General features: G+C 38.5%; 1 long non-coding RNA gene across 3 annotated transcripts; it reads right to left on the reverse strand.

Moving 5' to 3' along the window:
* Positions 1-293: 293 nt before the first annotated feature.
* Positions 294-21033, reverse strand: LOC121029723 (uncharacterized). 3 transcript variants are annotated; one of them, XR_005789860.1, is made up of 4 exons: positions 3084-3565; positions 2448-2721; positions 1443-1565; positions 294-847 (listed from the first exon to the last, which is right to left on the reverse strand). It is a non-coding gene; the product is annotated as an uncharacterized LOC121029723 (long non-coding RNA). The 3 variants fall into 3 exon arrangements; XR_005789858.1 differs by lacking the exons at positions 2448-2721; positions 3084-3565 and adding an exon at positions 20753-21033; XR_005789859.1 differs by lacking the exons at positions 2448-2721; positions 3084-3565 and adding an exon at positions 20753-21033 and having other exon boundaries at positions 1443-1635.
* Between the last annotated feature and the right edge of the window lie 5319 nt (positions 21034-26352).

Genomic DNA, 26352 nt, shown 5'->3' on the forward strand with positions numbered 1-26352 from the left:
AGGCTATTAACTATTATATAAAAAATAATTCTTGGGGTGCCTGGGTGGCTCATTGGTTAAGCATTTGCCTCTTGCTTTTGGATGAGGTCAGGATCTCATGGCTCATGAGATCAAGTCCTTTATCCATCTCTGTGCTGACATTGCAGAGCCTGCTTGGGATTTTTTTCTCTCTCCTCCTCTTCCTCCCCCTCCTCTGCTCACACATGTGCGCATGCTCTCTCTCTCTCTCAAAATCAATAAATAAACATTAAAAAATAATATTCTTTAATCAAGATAATTGGGAAAATGCTAGATCACAGTAGTAAACCGGTTTATTTCCTGAAGGATTTTTTTTTAACATCCTTTAAAATGCCAATGTGCATTATTTTGAGTGGGATAGCATATGCATCATTTCCAGAATTTCTTCAATAAACCTTTTGATGCTGGGAATGCATCAGGAGGGATGGGTTGGAATGCTGCAGTAACAAAATTCAGTGGTTTGCAACAGCGTGCTTTATTTCTTACTCACTTTACATGACAGCTGCTTGGTGGCTGTAGCTCTTTTCAACATCTTTACTCTTGGATCAAGGCTAAAAGAGCAACTCCCACTCGGGCTATTGTAGGTCTCATGGAGGAGATAAAAGGAAAACTGCAGAACCTCATGAAGGTCTTGGGCTTTTTCTGTGAGTGGCACACGGCACTCCTGTGCCATTTCATTGGCTGAAGCAAGTCACGTGATATCAGTAGGAAGAAGATATATAATCCCCCTACAGGGAACATGTGGTAATACTGGTTCTGTGTGGAATATGGTTTGAAAACTCCACATTAGGAACACAGGACTTGAAAATCACTCTGGGTTTCGGGGAGCCTGTATTACATATGACAGAGGAAGAATCAGAACCACGGGGCAGGGCAAAAATTCACGTATAAATCTTGGATTGTATTCTAAATCTGTTTATGCTTTTCTTTCAATTTAAGAAAAACTAGAAACAAGAGAAAATGGTATAATTATCCAAAATTTCACTCCTTCAGTTTAATTGGACTCTCACCTGTCACTGCCCTACCATCCACTAAAGCCCCTTCATTAAAGGAACTTTTAATATACACGCACACAACGTAGGCACTTACGTGTCTAAGTTAAAACTCACATATGTATATATGTAACTCATATATATTCCTGATTGGCTAGTTATGTATCAATTGTATAAAATCTCTGTAGTTTTAAATTCAAATAGTTATACACTGACAGCTAAAGAGTCCATGATCGAAATCTAACAAAATACCTTTATGGTGGTTTTAACTGATGCCCTTTCCAAAAGCCTGGAACTGACCCAGTGACTGCGTTTTGTGATATGTGTGGGTTTACTCTCTCCTGGGCCATAAGTTTTGAACAACTTAACTAGTAACACTTGCATTTTCATCTCTGCCCCAAATGTCTTTGATTCATAGACAGTGAGACTGACCTGGATTTGACTTTGCCTGAATGAAACTCGTCCTTGTTCTCAGCCATGTGTCATCAGAAGTAGAAATCTGGAGGTGGATGTGATCGATGTGCTGGCTCTTCGGAAATAATGCAGCTAGAGAGGCTACATACAAAAGATGTTGTATTTCAAGTCCCTTAAGTGGCTTTATGCAAAACAAGTCATGTTACACTGCCTAAAAGAAGACAAACCCAGAAGCAGAGTGTTCACAAAACAATAAGCCATGCTCTTTCCTCCTCTACATGGTCTTTATAATAGTCGAATTAGCTTACATTATTTTGTTAGCTAAAACCTATAATAAAGATGTAGTAAGAACCTCTCACTAACTTATAACTAGAAATCATAGCTAATCACCTTGAAACATCAGTGTTTCAAATTGATCTTATTATAAAACTGACCAGAAAAATGGAATATGATACTTTCTTCTTCATCTAGGCTATTAAGAATATGCATTTTAGTTATAGCTTTGGATAAGTGTTATAAATTTCATTTCAAACTTTTCAAAACACCAGAGAACTAGAGGAAATTTAAAGAAAAAAGAAAAGACCAGGGCTGTGTCAACAAAGACCACAAATACGAGCTAATGTGACTATAGCAAATAGGTACTCCATGTTGGAGAGGAAATAGTATATATGTCATTGGCTTGTAAATATTTTGAATGGGAAGTTTTAAATTTCCTTTTTATAAAACCAGCTTTAAGAGAATCTGAATATAGTTGCCTAAACCTTAAACTGATAGTAAAAGAAATGCCTACCTCCATCATCACCTCTAACCCCATTTATGCACAACAAATTTACAAAACAGTTATAAAGCATCCCTTTAACTTAACAGATAAAAAATTCACTATGAAGAGTTTTTGCAACTTCCAGACTATAAAAGGTCATTTTCCAAGAGCCTAAAAAAAATTTCTGCCTGCTGAGAAGTAATGACCACATGTTTGGCCACACTCTTTCCCTGTGTCCTGACAGATGATGCTCTGAGGCTCACTTATACTCAGCTCAGAAAATCGAACAGGGGCTTCTCCATCTTCTGATCACAAATCCACACATCTGCTTTTATCTGTGCTTATGTACGGTGCTCTCCCCTTTGACAAGAAAAGGAATGTTGCTGCCCCTGTGAAGCATCTCCCCTCACTCTCTGGCACCCAGCGCCTTCACCTGTACAAGGAATTGCTTTTGCCATTTTTCCTCTTTCCTGCAGCCTCTATGTATTCTTCTCTGAATGGTTCCATCCAAACATGGACAAGCTCGTGGTTTTCAAGCTCAAAACAATGAATGGCAGTAGCAACTAAGACAAACTCTCTTAATCCCACAGCACCCCCTGTTTCTGACTCCCTGTTCTCCTCTTCACAGCAAAACTTGAAACATGAATCCGTTCACCATCTTCACACCCTCACTCCCTTTTCCTCTGGTCTATTCTGTCTTTCTCCCTCCCCTCCACTGGCTGATCTTGCTAGGGCCACTGACAAGCTGTGTGGTGCCATTTCCAAGGGTCACATATCTGTCCTCATGTTACCTGGACTCCCAGGAACTCTCAAAGGGGTAACCACTCCCTCATCTGTCAAGCACTTTTCTTTCTTTTTCTTTTGTCAGTGACCCCACACTTTAGTCATTCTCTTTCTACCTTCTGTCAGTTTCTCCTCTCTCTTTTATGTTCCTCTTCTTGGCCCAATATCTAAGGTTTGAATGCCCCAGGATTCAGTCTTTCCTCTCTACATTTTCTACCTGGGCTTACATACTAGTTATCTGCTAATGACTCAGGAGTCACCAGTTAGGACTCAAACTGCAAATAACCAAAAATCAAACTGTCTTAAGTAATAAAGGGGGGAGGGGCTCATTGGCTGACATGACTGAAAAGTCCAGAGGCAAGGTAAGCTTCATGGTTCAATGATGTCATCAGCGAACCAGTTTCTTTCTAATTCTCTGTCCTGCCTTCCATGTTATTAGCTTTATCCTCAAGCCAGTGTGTCCCTTATGTTGACAAAATAGCTATGGCAGTTCCAGACTTTACATCCACAAATCATGCTATCCAAAATGAGAAACATGATTGTTTCATAGTAGGTTTCTCAGTGCTCTCAGAAAGAGAAGAAACATTATTTCTTAAAAGATCCCCCAAAATGTGGGGTGCCTGGGTGGCTCTGTCGTTTAAGCATCTGACTCTTGATTTTGACTCAGGTCATGATCTCACAGTCATGGGATCAAGCCCCACTCTCCTTCTACCTTTCCCTCCCTGCTTCCATTCATGCTCATGCTCGCTTGCTCTCTCTCTCTCTCTCTCTCTCTCAAAAAAAAAAAAAAAGAAAAAAAGATTCTCCCAAAATGAAACCCTGCATTTGCCCAAATTTTTCACAGACCTACTTCAGATCTGATTCTTTTCCATAGGGTAATGCCATGTACAGGATGGCTTAAATCCAAATTTCCTGAATCAGTTACAATGTGAGAGAGGTATGCAAAAGGCCTCTATAAGCTAATTAATCCATTTCTTCTCCATCTATATTGAACTTAGGCCAATTACATTAAGATACATGTCCCTTATTCTTAATTCTTTGTATAGCCTTGCAAATTTCCTGTACAAAATTTTCATATTCTACATATTTGAAACCTCTATCCTGAAGGGGCTGCTGATTCTCTATTCTTGTGCCTTGATTTTTATAACAATGTATCAATTGGAGAGGCTTGGAAATAAATAGGATTTAATTCTATTTGGTTATGTTTTGTTTGAGATGTGAGAGTAAGATTGGACCAAATGGCCTTTGGATATAGGTCTGGAGCTTAATTTTACCAGTTTTTGTTGCTATCTATAGTAAGTGATATGAATGACTGGATTTAGGAAGGTTTGTGCTTCTATCATGTAAACCTTTCTCTGTTTCTTTGCACCCTAGAAAGAATTTTTGGCTGAGTAAGTTTTATAACTAAAATTAGAATCTTTTTGTGTATAAGCATTAATAGTGACTCCAAGAAATAATTGCCTATAAGGAGATGAATAGATTTTTTAAATATAATTTTTCTCAAAAAGTATACATCAGAAATTATAGTTCTTAAATTTAGACTTAACTAAATACAGAACAAGTGTCTTCAAATTATCTTGAACTCAGAAAGAATGGAAGTATGAATGTATTAATGGAGTGAATAAAGAACAAGAGTTGAGGGGCGCCTGGGTGGCTCAGTCGATTAAGCGTCCGACTTCGGCTCAGGTCATGATCTCGCAATCGGAGAGTTCGAGCCCCGCGTCGGGCTCTGTGCTGACAGCTCAGAGCCTGGAGCCTGTTTCAGATTCTGTGTCTCCCTCTCTCTCTCTGACCCTCCCCCGTTCATGCTCTGTCTCTCCCTGTCTCAAAAATAAACGTTAAAAAAAAACTTAAAAAAAAAAAAAAAGAACAAAAAAGAACAAGAGTTGAATCCTGGGCATTTACATGGAAACTAGGTTAATTTTGTAAAGCTGCATTATGTTTTAATACTTCACATATTTGCCTTTTAAGAAATATGTACATAAATTCAGAAATCCCTTGAGACATCTTGGACTGTTCAGAAACGGAGTAATTTACAGTCATATTACTTAAAACTTCTTGATTGCTAATCTACTTGGTGAAAAGTTAATCACATGACTGACTAGAAATCATTGTGGCCTACTGTATTTGAGGTAGGTTCACCTTAGAAAACAATCTTTATATTAGTTAGAATTGAAATTACAACTAAACAGATGAAATGTGTTTTGAGTTCTTATCCAGAGAGTTTATAGATACTTTGAAGTAAACAAAATCTTAACAAAATTTTATAGTCAAGAAAGGAATAAGAAAAAAATGTGGCTCTGACCCTTTGTGTTGTCTCTATGCTGAATTCTGAGTTGGGAGATTTATTCAGTCTTTCTTGTCTTTCTGGCAGAACTATCCCCAGATGGATATCCTCCTCTGGCAAATAGAGGTACCATAGGATTTGCACATTGAGGGTCTCCTTATTGATGGCTAAAGAGGGATTCATGGGAAGAATTTGGGCTGAGGGGAAATGGGAGTGGAGAGAGGAAAAGAGAGAAGGAGAGAAGCTCATAAAATGTAGACATAAACCACACTAGATGGGAAAAAATTATACCCTGTCCAAAGTTACATGATATCATTTTGTCTTCTTTTTCCCTGCCAAGGAGAGATCTCACGTACATAATATAGGCCACTGGTGACTGTACAAGGGTGTGGAATTGGAAAAGAAGAGGGTACCAGATATTGTGATGTGCCGGGAGCCCCAAGGCCTCATAATCCACACTTTGATGTTAGTTTCCTATTTTTGTTTTAAAAGGAGCAAAGAACTGTGATTATTCCATTAAAACATGAGTGGAGTTCATCTTTTATTTTGTGTGGAGATACAGAGAAAGGAATGTCTTTGGGTTATTTTGGAAGTAGATTGACAGTTGGGGTAACAGCAAAAAAACAAAAACAAAAAAACACAAGAAATTCTCTGAAGTTTTTTCTTTTGAGTAACTGAATGGATGTTGGATGCCACTGACTTAGAAAAACGGTTAATAAATAGGATTGGGGATGAGGATTGAAAATGAAGAGTTCTAATTTGGCCATGTTGACTTTGCAGTGTCTTCAGTAGTCCAAGTGAATTGCAGACATCACAAGTTCCATTGCTGCACTTAGAATGACCTATTCCTCTTTCACTGGGATGACACCCCCATCCACCCTGTCTCCCTCCTGAGGGTAAAGCCTGAATGTCATCAGAGACCAGGCCTTCCCTTCCCCTGCCAGCCATCACTAAGCTCTGCATTTCACCACCTTATTATATCTGAACTTCATGTCCAGCCCCACCTCTATGATCCAGTTCCCACTACTCTGTGCCTCTTCCAGTCATTAGGACCAAAAGAGCATTGTGTATAACTGTAGCTGGGTGGTACCCATCATCACTTAAGACACAACTCAACAGATGATACAGATTTGGTGATCTGGAGTATTGTGCACTTTGTAAGTTTCTTTTAAGTCTTTCCTTTTTGTATCTTCCTCAGGCACCCTAGTGCCAGCACTGCTCTCTGTATATTACAGTAATAATTAGGTGTTATCTGCCTTGCTGACATTTAGTTTCCTTGACCAGGAAAATGGGAAATGACAATAGGTAATGTTATCAGGGTGCCTGCCACATTCTGGTTGACCAGAGCTCCAGTTAAGGCATCCAGACTGGTTCCAAAGTCTGAAAAATGCTAGCATCACCCCGTTCAGCCCAGAGTTTCCAGGTGTGTCCAGCTCAAGAGCTCCAGCTGAACCTAGTATTTCCTTGTCTCTTTCAAGTTATAAAGCAAGAAGGAGGGAAGGAAAAGAGGAAGAGAGAGGAGAAGAAAAAAAGCTGTGTGTCTGTCATCTCGTGTCCACCCTCTCAAACATTATCATCATTCTAATATAGTATGATATTTGGATCATTTTCCTGTTTCAAGGAATGGATCTCCAGTGAATGCCAGAGTCTGCTGTATATATAACCAGTGTTGCTTATGGAATACAAAGAGGTGATCATAAGTGATTAAAAATTGTTTCAATTTCTTCAGAAAAAGTTCTTGGGATGGGAGGGTCTGCCTTGGTATTGACGGGAGAAACAGGGATACCAGGCATGGCAGAAAGGAAGACAGGAATTATTCTAATTAGGGAAAATGGGGTAAAACCCGTCAGTTTAGAGGCAGCTCGTGAGGAAGTATGCATCAAGAGATGGGGACATACACATGAGACTGGTGTCGGCATTTAGCGGAGGTTAGTAGAGCCCATGTGCAGGAATCCGAATTTCATGCCTGAGGTAACAGAGAAATTCTCAAAGCAAATTTGACCAATTATCTGCAACCCCACTGCAGCAGCCATGGTTAGAAGCACACTTCCCTTCTGTTTTCCAGACCCCACCTCCATAAGAAGTTAATTTGTGTTGCACAACCCAGTCTTCTGGCTTAGACAGAAACATTTCAGTTTTTTTATAAATTACCAAAAATATTTATAGCTTGACTAAGCTAATCTAAAACACATAGCAGAAGCATGCCGTGCCTTACGCTCTCTGGGCTGCAGCTGTGGGAGCGGCCCCGCGCCTCTCAGCCAGGGGTGGCTCCATCAGTGGGGACACCGTTAGCAGCACTCTGCATTCCTCAGGAACACTGCATAGATTACATAGGACCTCTTTGCTCACTAGGTAACTAACTGGCATGGATGCAACCGTTTCCTGTCACATCTCCTTCAGAACCTAAACTTTCGAGGCATTGGAGACTTGAGTAAGACTCTGCGCTGGTCTCAGGGTGAGGTATTTTGTGTCCTGACCCAGCAAAATATTTTACAATCTGTTTCCTAATCCTGGAAAAGCTGAGTCTTACCCTTGTATAAGTCTAAAATGTGCCCTAAAAAATGAAAGCAATTAAATAAAACAATGGGGAAAAGATTTCCTTTGTTCTGCTGAGAAGATTCAACATTTGCCCCCGGGGCCACACCCAGCCGGCTATCAGGAGTCTCCACTGAGTAAAGGCGGCCAAGCGTGCCCCGAGCACCTGAACCAGACACCAGACATTCTGCACCTTCCCCCTCGTCCTTAAGTGGAAGCACTGATTATTCTTAGCTTCTGTAATATTAAGAGACACACCAAAAGTTCTCCAATCTCCATAAAACATAAAGTTGATCAGTTATAAGTATACCGGACAGACTCTTATTTTTCTGATTAAACTAGTAACGCTTCCTCTGGAAAAAACTGTTTTGTCCTATATTAGGGCACGGAAGGAGAAATAATTTTTTTTAATTTTTGCTCCAAAATGTACATGGAGAAAAGGAAAATGGAAGAAGGGACGGGAGGGGAGGCCACTAGGAAGTGGGAATGACCACCAGCCACTTTTGTGCTGAAAACGAAGCAGATATTGGTTTCAACAGTGCATTCGATACATATATGCCTCCTGATAAAAGCAAAGGGAACAAAATTGCAAAGGCCAACATTATCATTGCTGTAAAACGATATGCAAATTGTGGTCTTAAAATAACCCCGGGAGAGGCCTGGGCTTCACCCACACAAAGGCCACCTCTTTGCTAGGCTGCTCTTATTGTTTATACTAATCTCTGGTAAAGTGAGAGTGGAGTTTCTATGAAGCGCAGTGTTGTGATTCATGACATTAAACAGATGAGAAAGGGCCCTCTCCAGAAATGAGCCTCTCGGCTGAGGCTGGGCAGAAAATAGCCTGAAATGAGTCACACCACATAAGACGGTACAAAAGATGATTCACTGGGTCCCAAGGAAAATAAATAGGAGTGAATGGCTAGTGTACCCAGGGAAACCCAGTCTCAGTGGGCAGAATTTATTGGTCTGCCTCACATTGAGCCCAGTCACTGAGGCTGGTGGGATGAGGTGCTGGCACTGAAAACGTGAAGGGTGGCAGTGAGGGGACAGCTGTTTTTGAGGCGGCAGCGCCACAGCGGCCACTTGCTTTCAGTTAAGGATCTTTGTGGCTGAGCGATACATCTGCCCTAAATGCTGTGAAGTATATGACGTGAAATGGTTTATCCAGAAGGCTGCACAGCTGGCATCGGATAAAACATTTGGAATCATTTTAGATGTACATTACCTAGAGGCAGCATTCCCTCCCCAGTGCTAAATTTAAACCATTCCTGTCATTTCAGACTCTCTAATGAAATCTGTTTCTCATACGATGTCTGTCTTGGAAATAGCATGCAACTCCGCACCATAAAATGGAAGAGAATTTGAAACCTACAAATCACCCATTCTTCTACCTTCCTCTCCCATGCGCATGCTTGTGCGCGCGTGCACACACACACACACACACACACACACACACCCCTACCTCTCTCTTTTAATAATTTCACAACAGTAAAAGGGATGCATGGAAGTGATAAAGATGAGCTCCCCAGGATGGCGGAAGGAGAAGGAGGAGGTGACTGAGGCCTGCCAATAACTCTCAAACAGCGGCACTGAATGACTCATGCAAAGGCCCAGAGGGATCATCGGTTCCCTCAGTCGCCCTTTAGAAGAGAGACAGAAAACGTGATATTATAAATGTTCCCACAGAATCACAGCTTTACTGGATCCAAGAGAACCACAGGCTTACGCTGCTGCTCACTATGCTGTGGGGTAAATAAGCTGATGTGCCCTACATAACTAGAAACCCAGCAGAAAACATTCGACACACACACGGTTCAATATCCAATGGGAAAGTTTATGTAGTCCGATTGAGTCTATCCTATTCTATTCTTGAATATTAAAGTAAGTTTTAAAACTTTCCAATATTTCCTCAATTTAAAGGCAAAATCAATATGTGAATGTTAATGTCCTTATCTCAACTGTAGATTCCAAAACTATTTTAAGAAAATTAAAAACCAACTTTAAGCAGAACCCAGAAAGAGTTCCACTTTGAAGCCCAAACACAAATGCTCTTTGCTATTCATAAAGAGGGGACTTGCTCACATCACTGATGATTAAAACACACAGTCATAGGAACACCACATCTTTAACTTTTCCCATATGTCTTGGTTTTGCATGATGATGATGCTACTGCTTACCATAGTTCTTCACCTCATCTGGAATTAGTTAGCCAAGAAATTGGATGCTATTGCAAGGGGGCCAGGAAAGATGCCTAGGATCCTGTCCAATGTGTAGCAGTGCTCATAAATGTCTATAAGTGTAAAAAAAAGGGGGTTGGCAAGCCTTGTTTTGTCTGAATAACCTCCCTCCCTTCAGTGTGGCTCAGAGAGAGGTTTCTATGGCCCTCTCTCAAGCTGAGCAGACAGGCAAGATACCAGCAGCCCTTATCAACAATGGTTCATGAAGAACTGGAAAAAGTCTCTGTAGGATGCCAAGGCAGTAGATCCTCTGAACACTACCTTAGAGTCCAAACAATCTGGGTTTCTGGATCTCTTGAATTTTCAGGTTTTTCTATCAAAGCAGTTGGCCAAACCTGTTGTGGCCACCATGCATTGTGACATTACATTGCTCAAATAGTTAATGTAGCTGAAAGTGTCCACTCGATATTTCAAGGAATGTGCATAAAGCCACTGGGGAAGAAAGTGGTTCTCCATAGGAAGTCCTTAAGTCTGACGTCAAACATCACTTCAGGTGTGAGAATGTCCTCTTGTTAAGCCATATCATCAATAATTCTAGCCTTAATTAATGCAAGGAAAACCACCTGCCATCTTCACTACCGCAGCTAAGAGCTTTAGCCTTCCTGAGGTTCTACCATGTTTTTTCATCCATATTAAGTATTGCTGAAACACCCAGTCCCCTCACACATTTCTTGATGTGGGACTTGCCATCAAAAGTATAAAAGTCAATCCATTATTGACAAGTAGTGTATATCAGTATATACTGATGAATGCAAATTACTTTTGTATCACTTATCCTATTACCTTGTGATGAAAGATCTGTGAACTCACAAGATCAATTGCAAAGTCATCTACAGAAAATATCTGCCTCTATTGTGACCAGATGATATTGCCATATTATCAAGCCAAAATATCCTATACTGGCTCTCTCCTACAAATTGGACTGCTAATTATAAATACCTTCTGGATGGAGTCAGCCCAAAGTAAAAGTTACCTCAGTGAAGATATGTTAATGAAGGTCAGTTCATTCCCACTTGTTACTAAAATCTTTACTCAGTGCTCAGAACAAAGTTTGATCAATTGTCTATTGACTTTCAGAATGCACACAGAATCCATATTTTCTCTTTGATTAAAACATGCAGTGATTAGCAGAGCAATATATACATACTTAGTCACTTAAATCTTTTTTGAAAGTATCACAAGATGCTTCAGAGCCAAGAGTCATGAAACCAAGACAAATTGTCAAACATAAACCAAGGCACAATTCTTAGGCATGTTCCTTTTCTAAGGAATTCCTTTTCTAATAGCAGTTTATAATACTGGCTGTCCCTTCAGGGTTTCCAGTGTTCTGGTCAAGGCTGGGCTGTGCTTTCTACAGAGTAACCAGGGTAACCTAACGGCCACGGCCAATGTGTAAGGGGGACTCTGAGCGATTCCCTAGGGCATAGCTCCAGAATTCCACGGTCTGTTTTCCCAAGCAGCGAATAGCCTTTTTTAGAACAGAAATTGAAAGGTGATTCCTACTTATGTCAGAGAAGGTCAAAGAGCTTTGTGTTTTTTAAAAAATTAACTTTGATGGCAACCCACTGAGATAAGGATCAGGTGTTAACCAGATTCTCATTGGGAGATAGCAATCGTAGGCAGGGAAGGGCATGGTATGCCAACAAGCAGGCTAGAGTACAGCCAAACATTGGGGGTTAAAAGTCTGTACTTGGCTTCCTGCCGAAGTATCACTTCATGCTTTCATGCCACACATTTTATTCAATATGTGAAGCTAAATTCAGAATCATCATCTTGTTAGTGTACAAAACTTCTGATAATTGAAGCCCTGACCATTAGAGCCAGTACTGTCTTTGTTAAAATATAGCCATTGTTATGTTTGGTACTACTTGGAATTATATTCTGATGGAAAAATCTGTATAAAATAAATACCAAATTTAAGTCATTAGGGCTACTAAACAAGTTATTTTATCACCAAAACTATTATTCACACTTTCTTCAGTTTTTTTTTTATTCCGTATGTTCTGTTAAATTGAGAGCATGCATTTAAATAGTATCCTGCACTAATCAGAGGTTTTGAAGCCCTTATTCAGTAGCCAGTGTAAAATAATTGACTATCGAATTGATTTTTTAAAATGTGTTCTGTGCAGATCCAGGCATCCTTAATACCTTTAGAAACCAAATTAGGTCCTAAGAAAGCATTTGAAGTGTGTGCCCGGTACTCAACATTTCTAACATTAAAATAGGATTAAGTTACATCTGTATACGGGCATAAAGAGCATGGAGGTAGTTCTATATAAAACATTCTTCTCAAGAATGGGGTGGAAAGGCAGGGGCTCTGAATAAGACATCAGCATTTACTCACATGACCATTCACAATGGCAACAAGAACTCAGCCTATTGGTGTAGTCCCATTATACTGGGGTGTAGGGATAGAAGAAAAAAACAGAAAATAACTTGCCTTTTGCCTATCTTGGAAAGTGAATAGGAGTGCTGTTCAGTCAGGGAATTTTAAGCCTCAATACTTAAATGTATTGACATAGCTTTGGGGGCGGGGAAAGGGGATTACATTGAGGTTATTTTAAAAGTTCTTCCTGGGACGCCTCAATGGCTCAGCCGGTTAAGCGTCTGACTTCGGCTCAGGTCATGATCTCACAGTCTGTGAGTTCGAGCCCCACGTCGGGCTCTGTGCTGATAGCTCAGACCCTGGTGCCCATTTCAGATTCTGTGTCTCCCTCTCTCTCTGCCCCTCCCCTGTTCATGCTCTGTCTCTGTCTCAAAAATAAATAAACGTTAAAAAATTTTTTTAAAATAAAAAAAATTAAAAAGTTCTTCCTTCTGTTCAAAGAAAAAAGCAGGGACAGTGTCCATAAAGTACATTGCCATTCAGAACGACCACCACAACCACCCCACCACCCCCGCAAAGAAACAGAATGACTTCAGTCACCATATGTGGTTTGATTCCATCTAAGTATAACCTTAACAACTCTTGCTAATCAGTGTTCTAGTTCTATAAAAAGAAGTATAGTACTTTGCAGTCATTTCCTAATTAAAACCATGTGCAAGAAATGCAATGGTAAAGGAAAGGAGGTCAAATGTAGAATTCCTTGGAAGAGGAAAGTGCCTATTTTCTCTTTATGCTTTGACCTTTGCTTGATTTCCACTGTCTACATTCTCTAGCTCCTCACCATGATGTCCCTTGAGAGCTCAGGCCTGTCCTAGTTCCAGAAGTCTTTCAACAGTCTGTGCACTTTACCTGCCTCTGAATCCAACACTGTTGGATTTGGTGATGAGTCATACCGCCAGCACAAGACCCACTGGCTCAGATTCCCCCGTTGCCAAAACTCCCAAGGTTTGTCTAAACCCCACTTTGCCCATTCCCTTCTCCAGTTTGGCCTCATTTTCAGGATTGTGTCTCTGCCCAGGTTTCCCTCTATTTTTTGCCAGTTAGTTGCCCTGTCTAGTAGACTCTTTACCCTCAGAGACAAGCACTACATCCTGAGCCTGAGTTAATGGAAATTGAGCCCTGATGGTTCTCACCAACCCATAGCTCTTGCCTCCTGTCCTCTTAACCAAATAGGGGAAGATCTGGGATCATGACTTTTGTTTGCTGACTCCTAGATCCCAAGTTCTCAGTTTCTGTGTCACTATTTACTCACTTAGCTGGAGGATTGTGCAACTTCTCTCCAAGATGGTGAAGATAATCCCTCCTATCCTGTGTGCACTTTTTTTTTTTTAACTTGCATTTTGAAATAATTATAGGCTGACAGCAAGTTGCAAAAATGGTACAGAGTCCCATGTAGCCTTCAACCAACTTCCTAAAATGGTGGTACCAAATATATAGCTAGGGGTGCCTTGGTGGCTTAGTTGGTTAAGCGCCGGACTTCAGCTCAGGGCATGACCTCGCGGTTCGTGGGTTCGAGCCCCACGTCGGGTTCTGTGTTGACAGCTAGAGCCTGGAGCCTGCTTCAGATTCTGTGTCTCCCTCCCTCTCTCTCTCTCTCTCTCTCTCTCTCTCTCTCTCTCTGCCCCTTCTTGGCTCACTCTCTCTCTCTCTCAAAAATAAACATTAAAAAAATTAAAAAATACATGGCTATGGCTTATTGGACAATATATAGTGACCTAGCACACTATCAAAACCAGGAAATTGACATTAGTATATTGCTAACTAAAGACCTTTACATCATTTTTATTTTTTTAATTTTTTTTTTAATGTTTATTTATTTTTGAGACAGAGAGAGACAGAGCATGAACAGGGGAGGGGCAGAGAGAGAGGGAGACACAGAATCCGAAACAGGCTCCAGGCTCTGAGCTGTCAGCACAGAGCCCGATGCGGGGCTCGAACTCACGGACCGTGAGATCATGACCTGAGCCGAAGTCGGACGCTCTACCGACTGAGCCACCCAGGCACCCCAAGACCTTTACATCATTTTTAAACCTTTATTTATTTGTGTGTGCATACAGTTCTATGCAATGTTATACCATGTATAGATTTGTGTAACAACCACCACAGTCAAGATACAGAACTATTCTAGCACCACAAAAGAACTCCTTCAGGCTGTCTCATTGTATCTGTGCTCATCTCCCAGTCACACCATCAACTCTAGTCTCTGTTCTTTGCCAACCACTAATTTGTTCTCCATCTATATACTTTTCTCATTTGAGAATGTTATATAAATGAAATCTTACAGTATGTAATCTTTCAAGATTACATACTTTTTTCACTAAGCATAAGATCCTTGTCTATCCCGGCTATTGCTTATATCAACAGTTCATTCCTTTTATTGTAGTATATAGCATTGTTTGCATGTACAAGTTTGTTCAATTGAATGTGGGATAAGGAGGGATTATGGCTGCCATCTTGGAGACAGGTTACATAATTCTGCAGCTAACTGCATAAATACTGGCACAAAGACTGAGAACTTTTCACACACATGTAGGAGACTGGGTTTGAAGATTTAAGTTGCTTCCAGTATTTTGCTATTGTAATTAAAGTTACTATGAATATTTGTATACAGGTTTTGTGTGAACATAAGTTTTCATTTCTCTAGGATAAATGCCCAAAAGCGCAACTGGTGGGTCATATCTTAAGTGCATGTTTAGTTTTACAAGAAACTGCTAAACTATCTTCCAGAGTGGCTGAACCATTTTTACATGTACAACCAGCAAATGAGACCGTTTCTTCATATCCTCCCAGACTAGTAATTGGCATTATCACTAGTTTTCATTTTAGCTGTTGTAGTAGGCGTATAATGATCTCTCACTGTGGGTTTAATTGGCACTTTTCTAATGGTTGATGCTGTTGAATGTAGTTTCATGTGCTTATTTGCCATTTGCATCTTCTGTATGGTGAAAAATCTGTTTCTATCTTTTGCATATTTTATAATTCTTTTTTTAGATGTCGTTCCTTATTTTAGATATAGTCTGTAGCTTGTTTTTCATCCTCTTAACAAGGTCTTTCATAGCACAGAAGTTTTAAAATATGTGAATTTTTTTTTAATGAATCATGCTTTTGATGTCCTAGAACTTTACACTTACAGGAGAAACTAAGAACATATATTTGTATGTGCTTGAATCTGCGTAAAGGGGCTGAAAAAACACCTAATCTAATGAAAATGTGGGGCATCTGAAAGCAGGAACCAGAGGATGGGGGAGAGGTAGATGTGACTTTTCATCTTTTTATATTCAAGTTTTTAACAATATAAATACATTAATTTTAAAAATGGAGCATGGGGGTGCCTGGGTAGTTCAGTCAGTTAAGCATCCCACTTCATCTCAGGTAATGATCTTGTGGTTTGTGAGTTCGAGCCCCATATTGAGCTCCTCGCTGGCGTGCAAAGCCTACTTTGGATCCTCACTCTCTCCTCTTCCTTTGCCCCTCCCCTGCTCACACTTTCTCTAACTGGAGTTAGATCAGTTTTTTTTTAATGTTTATTTTTGAGAGAGAGAGAAAAGGGGGAGGGGCTTAGAGAGAGGGAGACACAGAATCTGAAGCAGGCTCTAGGCTCTGAGCTGTCAGTACAGAGCCAGACAGGGTGCTGGAACTCATGAGCCACCAGATCATTACCTGAGCTGAAGTCGGACACTTAATTGACTGAGCCACCCAGTCACCCCTTCTTTCTTTCCTTTCTCTTTCTTTCCTCTTTTCTTTCCCTTTCCCCCTTCCTCTCCCCCTCCCTCCCTTTCTTTCCTTTTCCTTTCCTTTCGTTCTTTCCGATCAGTTTCAATACTGGCTCCACAGATTAGTTAGAGCTTGGGAAGGTTATTTTAGGTTTGTCATTTATAAAATTAAATGTAAAAATAGACATAGTATCAGCCGTTTTTATGAAGATTAAAGATTATGTGAAAATTAATAGTGAACTAATTATGGATTGAATTATGAATCATAAACCAAAGTAAACTTTATATTTTAATAAAAATAGTTCAAATTTTTTTCTGTTGCTTCGTAGTTATCTTTGGTGACATACTGCTCAGTTTTTCTAGGCTTTGTACTTTCTGAGAAATTACAGTGGCTGTTTGTGGATTCTGCTCCTCTAATGTTGTTTTGATATGTAAGAATTTTTTATTTGTGCTTATAAGATATATTCTTTGTGCTTATAATAAGCTATATTCTTTACATGAACTAGCAATCTCTAGTAGCAATTATTCTTAATGTATCAGTGAAAACCCAGGGCTCAGAGAGGTAAAGTGCCTTGGTGGTTTGTCTAATTCCAGAGCTTTGTATTTAATTTTGATGCCAGTGTAATCCAGAATATTCTCCATAGAACTCCAATTCCTTAGGGGTATTGCTCAAAATAATAATAATAATAATAATAATAATAATAATAATGATAATAAAGTTCACTGGTTAAATGAATTTAGTATAAATTTTAAAATAAAGCATGTTGGAAAGGGCCCTTCTTGTGAGTCTGCAATGCAGAATCTGAGGAATACTATAGTCTTGAACCCAGCATTTCCCAAATTAAGTTTACCACAGGGGTTTTAAGAAATACATAGCACTATTAGAATCCCTCAGAATTAGCATTCTATTGAAACATTTTAGGGAGCCCTGCATTTAGCATATATTCTGCCCTATTTTCAAATACTTGATATTTCTGTAAACTAATTCTAATATAGCTTCACAAGAACTCCAGATAGTTCATTTACATGGCATTGTAGCATCTTACTGATGAAAGTAATCCTGTGGCAAACTTAATAAATATGCTTTAGATTTATGAAAACCCCAGAGGAGTAGCAAGTTTTACACCAACAACTCTGAGAACAAATGGTGTTCAAGAGAACATAAATCTCCTTTCTGATAAGCCTGCAACTTTTCACCTTGAATCGTGTACTATCCTGAAAAGTTGAAGATAAGGTCGTGTTGTGGGGGCTGTATCTAACTAATGCAAAATAATTGTTTAACATACATACAAAGAATCAAATCTCAGTCACAACCTTTAATTCTAGTACTTTTTACCTATCTCTTTTTATATAAAGCTCTTAGAAACCTAAAACATTACATTATTTTCTGCCACCTTCAGCTCAAATGTCACTCCCTATATGGAAGAGAATGTACTTGCTAGTCCGTGTCCTTGAATTTTACCTTCTATGCAGTAGCTATTAAATAAATGCTCGGTGATGAGTGTGATGCTGATGGTGAAGGCTTTAGATACATAGTTATGGACATGTATCTAACATAAAATAATACTAAATGGCTCTTTTTCTAAAAGTTTTTCACGTCTAATGATTGCAAAATGAGTCAAACACACTATTCTATTTTATTGCTTATTAGACTAGTCACTGCTACGTTATTCTTCTTAAAAGGTAAAAGAAAATTCATCTTTTCATTTCAGCCTACTGTTATTTCCATTTCACTGGGATTGGAAATAAAAGGAATACTAGAGTTCTAAAACTTGCATGTTTTTCTATTTTTATTGATAAATGCAGTTAGTAATTTGTTTCAAAAACTTTAGATTTTTTTAAAGAAACGTTAGAAACAATAGAGGATTTAAATGAAACCAGTGACATAGGTAACAAATAGAACTTTAGAGATAAATAGCTATAAACTAATTTTCTCTAAAAAATTAATTGAAATTAAAATAACAGTAAGTTTTAGGGGCTCCTGGATGGCTCAGTCGGTTAAGAGGCCAACTCTTGATTTCAGCTGAAGTCATGATCTCATGGTTCATGGGATTGGGCCCCACGTCAGGCTCTATGCTGTCCGCACAGAGCCTTCTTGGAATTCTCTCCCTCTTTCTTGGCCCTCCCTCACTCGTGCTCTCCCTTTCTCCAAATAAACTTTAAAAATAAAATGACAGGGGCGCCTGGGTGGCGCAGTCGGTTGAGCGTCCGACTTCAGCCAGGTCACGATCTCGCGGTCCGTGAGGTCAAGCCCCGCGTCGGGCTCTGGGCTGATGGCTCAGAGCCTGGAGCCTGTTTCCGATTCTGTGTCTCCCTCTCTCTCTGCCCCTCCCCCGTTCATGCTCTGTCTCTCTCTGTCCCAAAAATAAATAAACGTTGAAAAAAAAAAATGACAATGTTTTATATCCTCTAAATATTATGGAAGGAATGAAGAATTGAGTTACAATGACAGAATTATTTTTAATAGAACCATCTGTAATTTCTACCAATAGAATACTTCAAAAACGTTTAAAGTAAGACATTCAATAGTGTCAGGCATAAGTTGTTATGAATTGAACTTAATTATGCTTTTATTTTCTATCTTATTAAATGACTTTTTCAGTGAGGGTGGATATTACTACTTCCTCTTTGTCATAAAGTATACAAAATATACTTTTGTAATATTCCAGAACATGTTCCACAGAATTTTAAGACTTACTCATTAAAGTTATACACTATATTGGAGCAAAATTTAGCTTGATTTGATGTTTATGACTTGATGTAAAAAATTTTTTTATTTTGCCTTCTAATTTTAAACTTGCTTATTTGGCACACAATAAAATGAAAACAGAAAAATAAAACTGATGAATGTACTTTGTGTAATTCTGTTTAAACATTTATCCTTGTTTAAACATTATCCACCTACCAACTGTAGGTATGTTCATACAGAATGCAAAAAACCCTCACCCTTCCAATTCTTAAGCTAAAAATTTTGATACAATTCACAACTAAAAATTCTTTTTAAAAAAAAATTGTTTTAACGTTTATTTATTTTTGAGACAGAGAGAGACACAGCATGAACGGGGGAGGGGCAGAGAGAGAGGGAGACACAGAATCGGAAGCAAGCTCCAGGCTCTGAGCCATCAGCCCAGAGCCCGATGCGGGGCTCGAACTCGCGGACCGCGAGATCGTGACCTGAGCTGAAGTCGGACGCTTAACCGACTGAGCCACCCAGGCGCCCCCCCCTTTTTTTTTTTTTTTAATTTTTTTTAACGTTTATTTATTTTTGAGACAGAGACACAGCCTAAAATTCTAAACTAATACGCCATCTGTTTCTATGAATCTGAAAGACAGTGCTTCATTTGGAGACTTTTATTAAACATTAAAATTTGGACTTTTGAACTCCTGGTCACCTGCAAAAAAGCTCTAATTTCTAATTTTAGAACACTTTTAAGATTCACATGTTCTTAAAACACAAACTTCAAAATGATTCCAAAGAAGAATCTTAGCCTGAAATGGTACACAAAACTGAAACCAATTTTTAAAATGCTTAGCTTTAATAGAAACCAACCCCAGGTACTGATAAACTTTACCAGATTTTGTTAACTTCCTGCTTTATTTAGAGTTACTTTCTTTACCGACTCATATACCATATAGGAACACCCAGCAATTAATATGTTTATTAGAAAAAGGTCTAATAAACGGACTGGGTGGGCCAGTCGGTTAAGCATCTGACTCTTGAACTCAGGTCATTATCTCGCAGTTTGTGGGTTGGAGTCCCATGCTGGGCACTGTGCTGGCAGCGAGGAGCCTGCTTGGGATTCTCTCTCCCTCCTCTCTCTCTGCCCCTCCACCGCTATCTCTCCTTCAAAATAAATAAACTTAAAGAGAAAAGGGTCTATTCAAATATGCTTATGTACTGCTGTAACTTTATGGTATATTTTGGTAATTTATCAGAATACACAGTTATCTCTATCATTTATACATCACAGTAGGATTCAAAAGTCTTTAACAAGTCTAAAAAATAGGGCTATGAAACAACTTTTAATATATGCAAATAATCTAAATGCTTATGTTATATTCCATCACAGATTTTTGTCTTAAAATATTTGATAGCTATAGCAAATGAAGATGGAGGCTTTATACTTGTGCATCTTTGGACACTGGGGCTTATTTTATGAAGGAAACTTGGCTGAATAATTAGAGCTTTCATATTAACCAGGTTCAGTGTACTTGTTTTACGGTCTCAGATTTTAAGATCAAACACAAGTTAAATCAGTATTTATACTGAGCAAGAATTGTCTTTCTTTTCTATAAAGCTATCTACTTACTGTAGTTTTTAGTTTATAGTTAATTTTACAATTTTTAAATTATTGTAAAATAATTAGAAAAGCTTATGTCAATCCCTGCTAAAAAAGACTTGTACCAAAATAGTTGCTCTCTGACCCCAGCTCAAAGGCGATCATGTTCAGCTCTTTCAACCTATTTCTTCTTTATTTCAATGAGTTTTTAAACTTTATTGAGATGACTAACATGTAAAAAGCTTTACATATTTAATATATACAACTTGATAAGTCTGGTAATAAGTGTATACCTGTGAAACCATCACCACCTTTACCACCTTCAAGGTCATAGACATATCCATTACCTCCCAAAGTTTCCTCCTTCCCTCTTTAGCAGCAGTAGTTATGGTCATCGTTGTAGTGTGTGTGTGTGTGTGTGTGTGTGGGGGGGGGGGCGCAGTAACAGAAGATCTACTGTCTTGGCAAATTTTAAGTATAAGATCACTACTGTTTGCTATAGGTGGTATGCAGTAAAGTAGGTCTCCAGAACTTATGTATACAAAATGTTCTGGGCTAACTAGGAAAGGTACACACACACAAAAACAGGAAGCGAGACCATGCTTTGTGGACTGCAACATAGGGGTGACTAGTAGGACTGATGAGCTGATGAGATGCTATTGTGAGGTAAGCCTGTTGATACTGAATTGGCTTGGGCCACAAGAACAAAGCACTGTGCTGAAGTCTGCTAAAAGCTGAAGTTGTCCGTTAATCCATGGTTACTGAAACTCCTCAGTATAGATAACCAAATCTACTCTGAGAAATGAGAAAATTCTAAAAAACTCAGGATACGTGTGTTGGACCCAAAAGAGGTCAAACCGGAACCAGGCAAAGAGGAAAATCTGCAAGAACTAGAGCTTTTCTGTAGTTCCAGTCAAGTAATAAGTGGAGGCCATTCTGCTTTAAGTTTGACGGGATTCATACACATTTTGTCATCTTATACTGAGATTCAGTCTTAAGGAGAACCCCTGGTTTGATCAAAGGTGAAGCTTGTATTTGCTTCTTTTTCTTGTTATTCAGAGGTGATATTCAAGAGGAGGCTGAAGATGTCTTTTCTCTGTCATCTGAAAACTGGAAGTCCTACTGCACACTAAATTGTGCCTTGAAAGTGTAAGTAAAAAAAACTTACACCGCTTCCAAATCTTTCTTTTATCATCTCATATGCACATGAAAGGATTGCAGGTTCCCTTAATATTTTAGCCTAACTTTAAAAAAATGCTATATTTATATTTGCCATCTATTTCAAATGCCATCTATTTTAAAAGGAGTGTATTTATAAGATTTTATTTAGGAGCTCCAAATGCATCCTAAACGAAGCTCCATATCTAAAGAACTTTGTAAATATTTTGAAAAATACTTGTATTATATAAACTCATATTCACAACTTAAAAATGTATCCAGTTCTGGGGCACCAGGGTGGCTCAGTCTGTTAAGCATCTGACTCTTTCGGCTAAGGTCATGATCTCATGGTGGTGAGATTAAGTCCCATGTGGCACTCTGCACTGGGTGTGGAGCCTGCTTAAGATTCTCTCTCTTAAAAAAAAAAAAAAGTATCCAGTTCATATGCACATAATTAGTGTATAAAAGACACATAAAGGGAGAGCTTATAGCACAAAATACCTGATTACTTAGGAAATTATCTGTCTTGGATATCTGAAAATGAGTTTGGCCTTGTAATTTTTCCCCACACAGTTTCAGTATATACCATTTAACTTTTATTTTCTAACAGAGACTGTAACTAGGAAAATTTTTCTCATTGAGATATAATTGACTTATGTTAGTTTCAGGTGTACAACATAATTATTTGCATATATTGCAAAATTATCACTGCAGTAGGTCTAGTTAATATCCATCACCATGTAGCATTGCAAACTTTTTTTCTACACACAATATGTGTGTGTGAACCACAATTTTTTAGTCATTCATCCATCAATGGACACAGGCTATTTCCATATTTTGGCTACTATAAAAATTCTATAAAAGATTTTTATTTTTCATTTTGTTAATGTGATATATCACACTTACAGATATTGAACCATCCCTGTAATAAGTCCCACATGCTCATGGCACATGATCCTTTTAATGTATTGTCAAATATGACTTGCTAGTATTTTGTTGAAGGTTTTGTATCAATGTTCACTGGGGATATAGGCCTGTAATTTTAGTTTTTTTTGTGTGTGGTATCCTTGCTGGTTTTGGTATTAGGGTGATGCTGACCTTGTAAAATGAGTTTGGAAGTGGTCCCTCTTATTTTTCAGAAGAGTTTGATAAGGACTACTATTTATTCTCCCTTAAATGTTTGGTAGAATTCACCAGTAAAGCTGTCTGGTCCTGGAGTTTTGTTTGTTGGGAGGTTTTTTGTTTTGTTTTGTTTTAATTTTTGAAAAAGAGTGTGAGCAGGGGAGGGCCACAGAGAGAGGGAGACACAATATCTGAAGCAGGCTCTGAACTGTCAGCACAGAGCCCAACGTGGGCTGGAACTCACCAACCTCGAGATCATAACCTGAGCTGAAGTCGGACGCTTACCCAACTGAGACACCCAGGCTCCCCTGTTGGGAGGTTTTTGATTGCTAATTCAATTTCCTGAATAATCAGTTTGTTCAGATTATCTATTTATGATTCAGTGTTACATGTTTCTAGGTATTTATCCATGTCTTACAGGCTTTCCAAATTGTTGGTATGTGTAACTTAGGTGATCCTTTGTATTTTTGTGGTATTAGTTATAATGTCTCCTCTAATTTTGTGTGTTTTCCCTTGCGAAGTCTTGCTAAAGGTTTGTCATATTTATCTTTTCAAAAATCAGCTTACTCTCATTGATATTTTATTTTTTTTTTAATTTTTTTTCAATGTTTATTATTTATTTCTGGGACAGAGAGAGACAGAGCATGAACGGGGGAGGGGCAGAGAGAGAGGGAAACACAGAATCGGAAACAGGCTCCAGGCTCTGAGCCATCAGCCCAGAGCCTGACGCGGGGCTCGAACTCACGGACCGCGAGATCGTGACCTGGCTGAAGTCGGACGCTTAACCGACTGCGCCACCCAGGCGCCCCTCATTGATATTTTCAATGGTCTTTTTAGTTTCTATTTCATTTATTTCCATTCCGATCTTTCTTTGCTACTACTAATTTTGGACTTCATTTGTTCTTTCTCTAGGTGTTGAGGGGTAAAGTTAGGTTGTTTGGAATTTTTTCCTTGTTTCTTGATATAGGCATTTATTGCTATGAACTTTAATCTGAGAACTGCCTTCGCTGCATCCTCTTTTATTATGTTGTATTATTATCATTTTCCCCAAGGTATTTTTTGATTTCTCTTTTGATTTTTTTGACCCACTGGTTGTTCAGTAGCATATTGTTTAATCTCCACATATTTCTGAATTTTCTAGCTTTCTTCCTGTGATTGACTTCTAGTTTATACCATTTTGGTCAGAAACGATGCTTGATATGATTTCAATCTTCTTAAATTTATTAAGACTTGCTTAGTGGCCTAACATGATCTATCCTGGAAAATGTTCCATGTACACTTGAGAAAAATGTATATTCTGTTGTTTCTGGATGGAATGCTCAGTATATCTTATTTTTTTAACGGTTATTCATTTTTGAGAGACAGAGCATGAGCGGGGGAGGGGCTGAGGGGGAGAGAGAGAGAGAATCTGAAGCAGGCTTCAGGCTCTGAGCTGTCAGCACAGAACCCGACACGGGGCTTGAACCCATGAACTGTGAGATCATGACCTGAGCCGAAGTTGGATGCTTAACCAACTAAGCCACCCCTGGAATGTTTAGTATATTAACTGTTAAGTCCATTGGTTTAACATGCCATTTAAGGCCATTATTTCTTTGATTTCCTGTCTGGATGATCTTTGGAAAAACTTTTATTTTCTTTATCGCAAGTTATAATTAGGACTAGTGAGTGGATTTTAGGGCACTTAAGAAAATTCAAAATCTTTTTTTAAAGTATACTAAGTATTTGAAATTAAAAGGGAATTGTAAGCAATTTACACATATTCCCCTCTTGCTATCAATTAGTAAAAAGCCCTCCATTTGGTGATAAAATTTAAGCTTTTAAGTTTCTATAGCAAGTATGTTTGCCACTCTCTTCCAGTTACCAGCCTTCTTTGTACTATGAAAAATAACTCTATAGATTATCAAGCCAAGCATATCTTCCCTTTTCTTTCACCTCAAAATGGCCCCTATACTGTGGTTTTTTTAAACTTTAGCATGCATCAGCATCCCCTGGAAAGCCTGTTAAAATACAGATTGCAGGGTTCCACTCCAAGTTTCAGATTCAGTAGAACTGGAGTAGAGCTCAATAATTTGCATTTCTTGCAAGTTCCCAGTAGTTTTGATACTGCCGATCTGGAGATCAAACTGAGAACCACTGCCCTATGATTATACTAAAAATTTCCCCTCAGTTTAAGAGAAAAATAAATAACATTTCTCTCCAATAAATTTTACTTTGTACTCAATTCCCTCTTCATCTCCATTCTGCAATTATTTCCTCTACCCCCAGCATCTCCAATCTCTGTATGCACTGACTTCTTCCTTTTGCCTTCTTGATGAGTAGAGCTGTTTTTAAAAACACAAAACAAGTGCGCCATCTACCATTTTTCTCATGCATTTACTTATTCACTGCCAAATTTCTAGATAATATATCCTTGCACCAAAACCTCTACATGCTTTTCATTACTGAATCATCTCTGAATTAAGAGTCCCAACAGGGAACAGGTAGCATTCTCAACTTGGGCAAATTATTAATAAACTATAAAAGTATGGGCAGGATGTAGAAAAACTACAATGCACGCTGTAGTAACGTGAGCTATAATCAATCAGAGATGGTCCTTTGGAGTGCCTAAATCTGAATCAGTAACAGGAAACAACACCTCCCAGAATTTGGAGAGAGACTGCCCCATTGGAGCAAACTGCCTCATGGCAGCTATGACATTCTGGTGAGGAGTGTAACCCATAGCAACACCATGGAGGTGGAGACAGGAAAAAAAAAATAAAGGTTCATTCTCTTTCCTCTTGTCAATATGCCAATATTATATTGGTGCTCCAAACTGCCTAAAGTTATCAAAATCCAGAAGGAAAATGAGGTGGTTGATAAAGTTCTAGACTTCAACCTCGTAAGACAGAATAGTAGAGAGAAGAACAGAGAATGGATCTGAGGTGCAAATAGATAATATCCAGCACGGTCCAAACCTTTTCATCTTCACCTATTCTTGCCCTTTATTTAGGTAACAATTTCATTCTTCAACATAGAAAACAAAGTTCTGTAAACTGCCATTTCATAAGATGTTGGTATCAATTCAGTCATATTCTTCTCATTAACACATGGAATAATCTCCAAGATTCTACATGTGTTAGATGATAAAATACATTTCAACAAATTTAAAAGGTTTGAAACAATACAAAATAGGTTCTCCAAATTTAACAAAACTAAAGGATAGAGAAATTCTCAAATATTTTGAAATTAATATACTTTTAACTAATCCATGGTTCAAAAAAATCAAAAGGAAATTAGAAAATACTTTGAACTGAATGAAAATGAAAATACAACATATAAAAATCTGTGGAATGTAGGTTAAACAGTGCTAAATGGTAAATTTATAGCTCTAAATGCCTATATTTGGAAAAAAGATATTAAATCAATAAGCTAGGCTTAAACATCTAGAAAAATAGCAGTGAATTAAAGCTAAAGCAAGCAGAAAAAGTGAAAAAATGAAGACCAAGATTAAAACCAATGGAAAAAAACACAGGAAAAGATCAATGAATCCCAAAGTTGATTCTTTGAATAGATTGACAAAATTAGTATGATCAAGGAAAAAAAGAAAACAAAGACTACCAAAATTGAGAATGAAAATGGAGACCTCACCAGCAACCTTACAGAAATTAAAAGGATTAAAATACTGTGA

The sequence above is a fragment of the Herpailurus yagouaroundi genome, unplaced genomic scaffold (genome assembly GCF_014898765.1).
Source record: "Herpailurus yagouaroundi ecotype Mexico unplaced genomic scaffold, PumYag 139, whole genome shotgun sequence".
NCBI classification, from domain to species: Eukaryota; Metazoa; Chordata; class Mammalia; order Carnivora; family Felidae; genus Herpailurus; species Herpailurus yagouaroundi.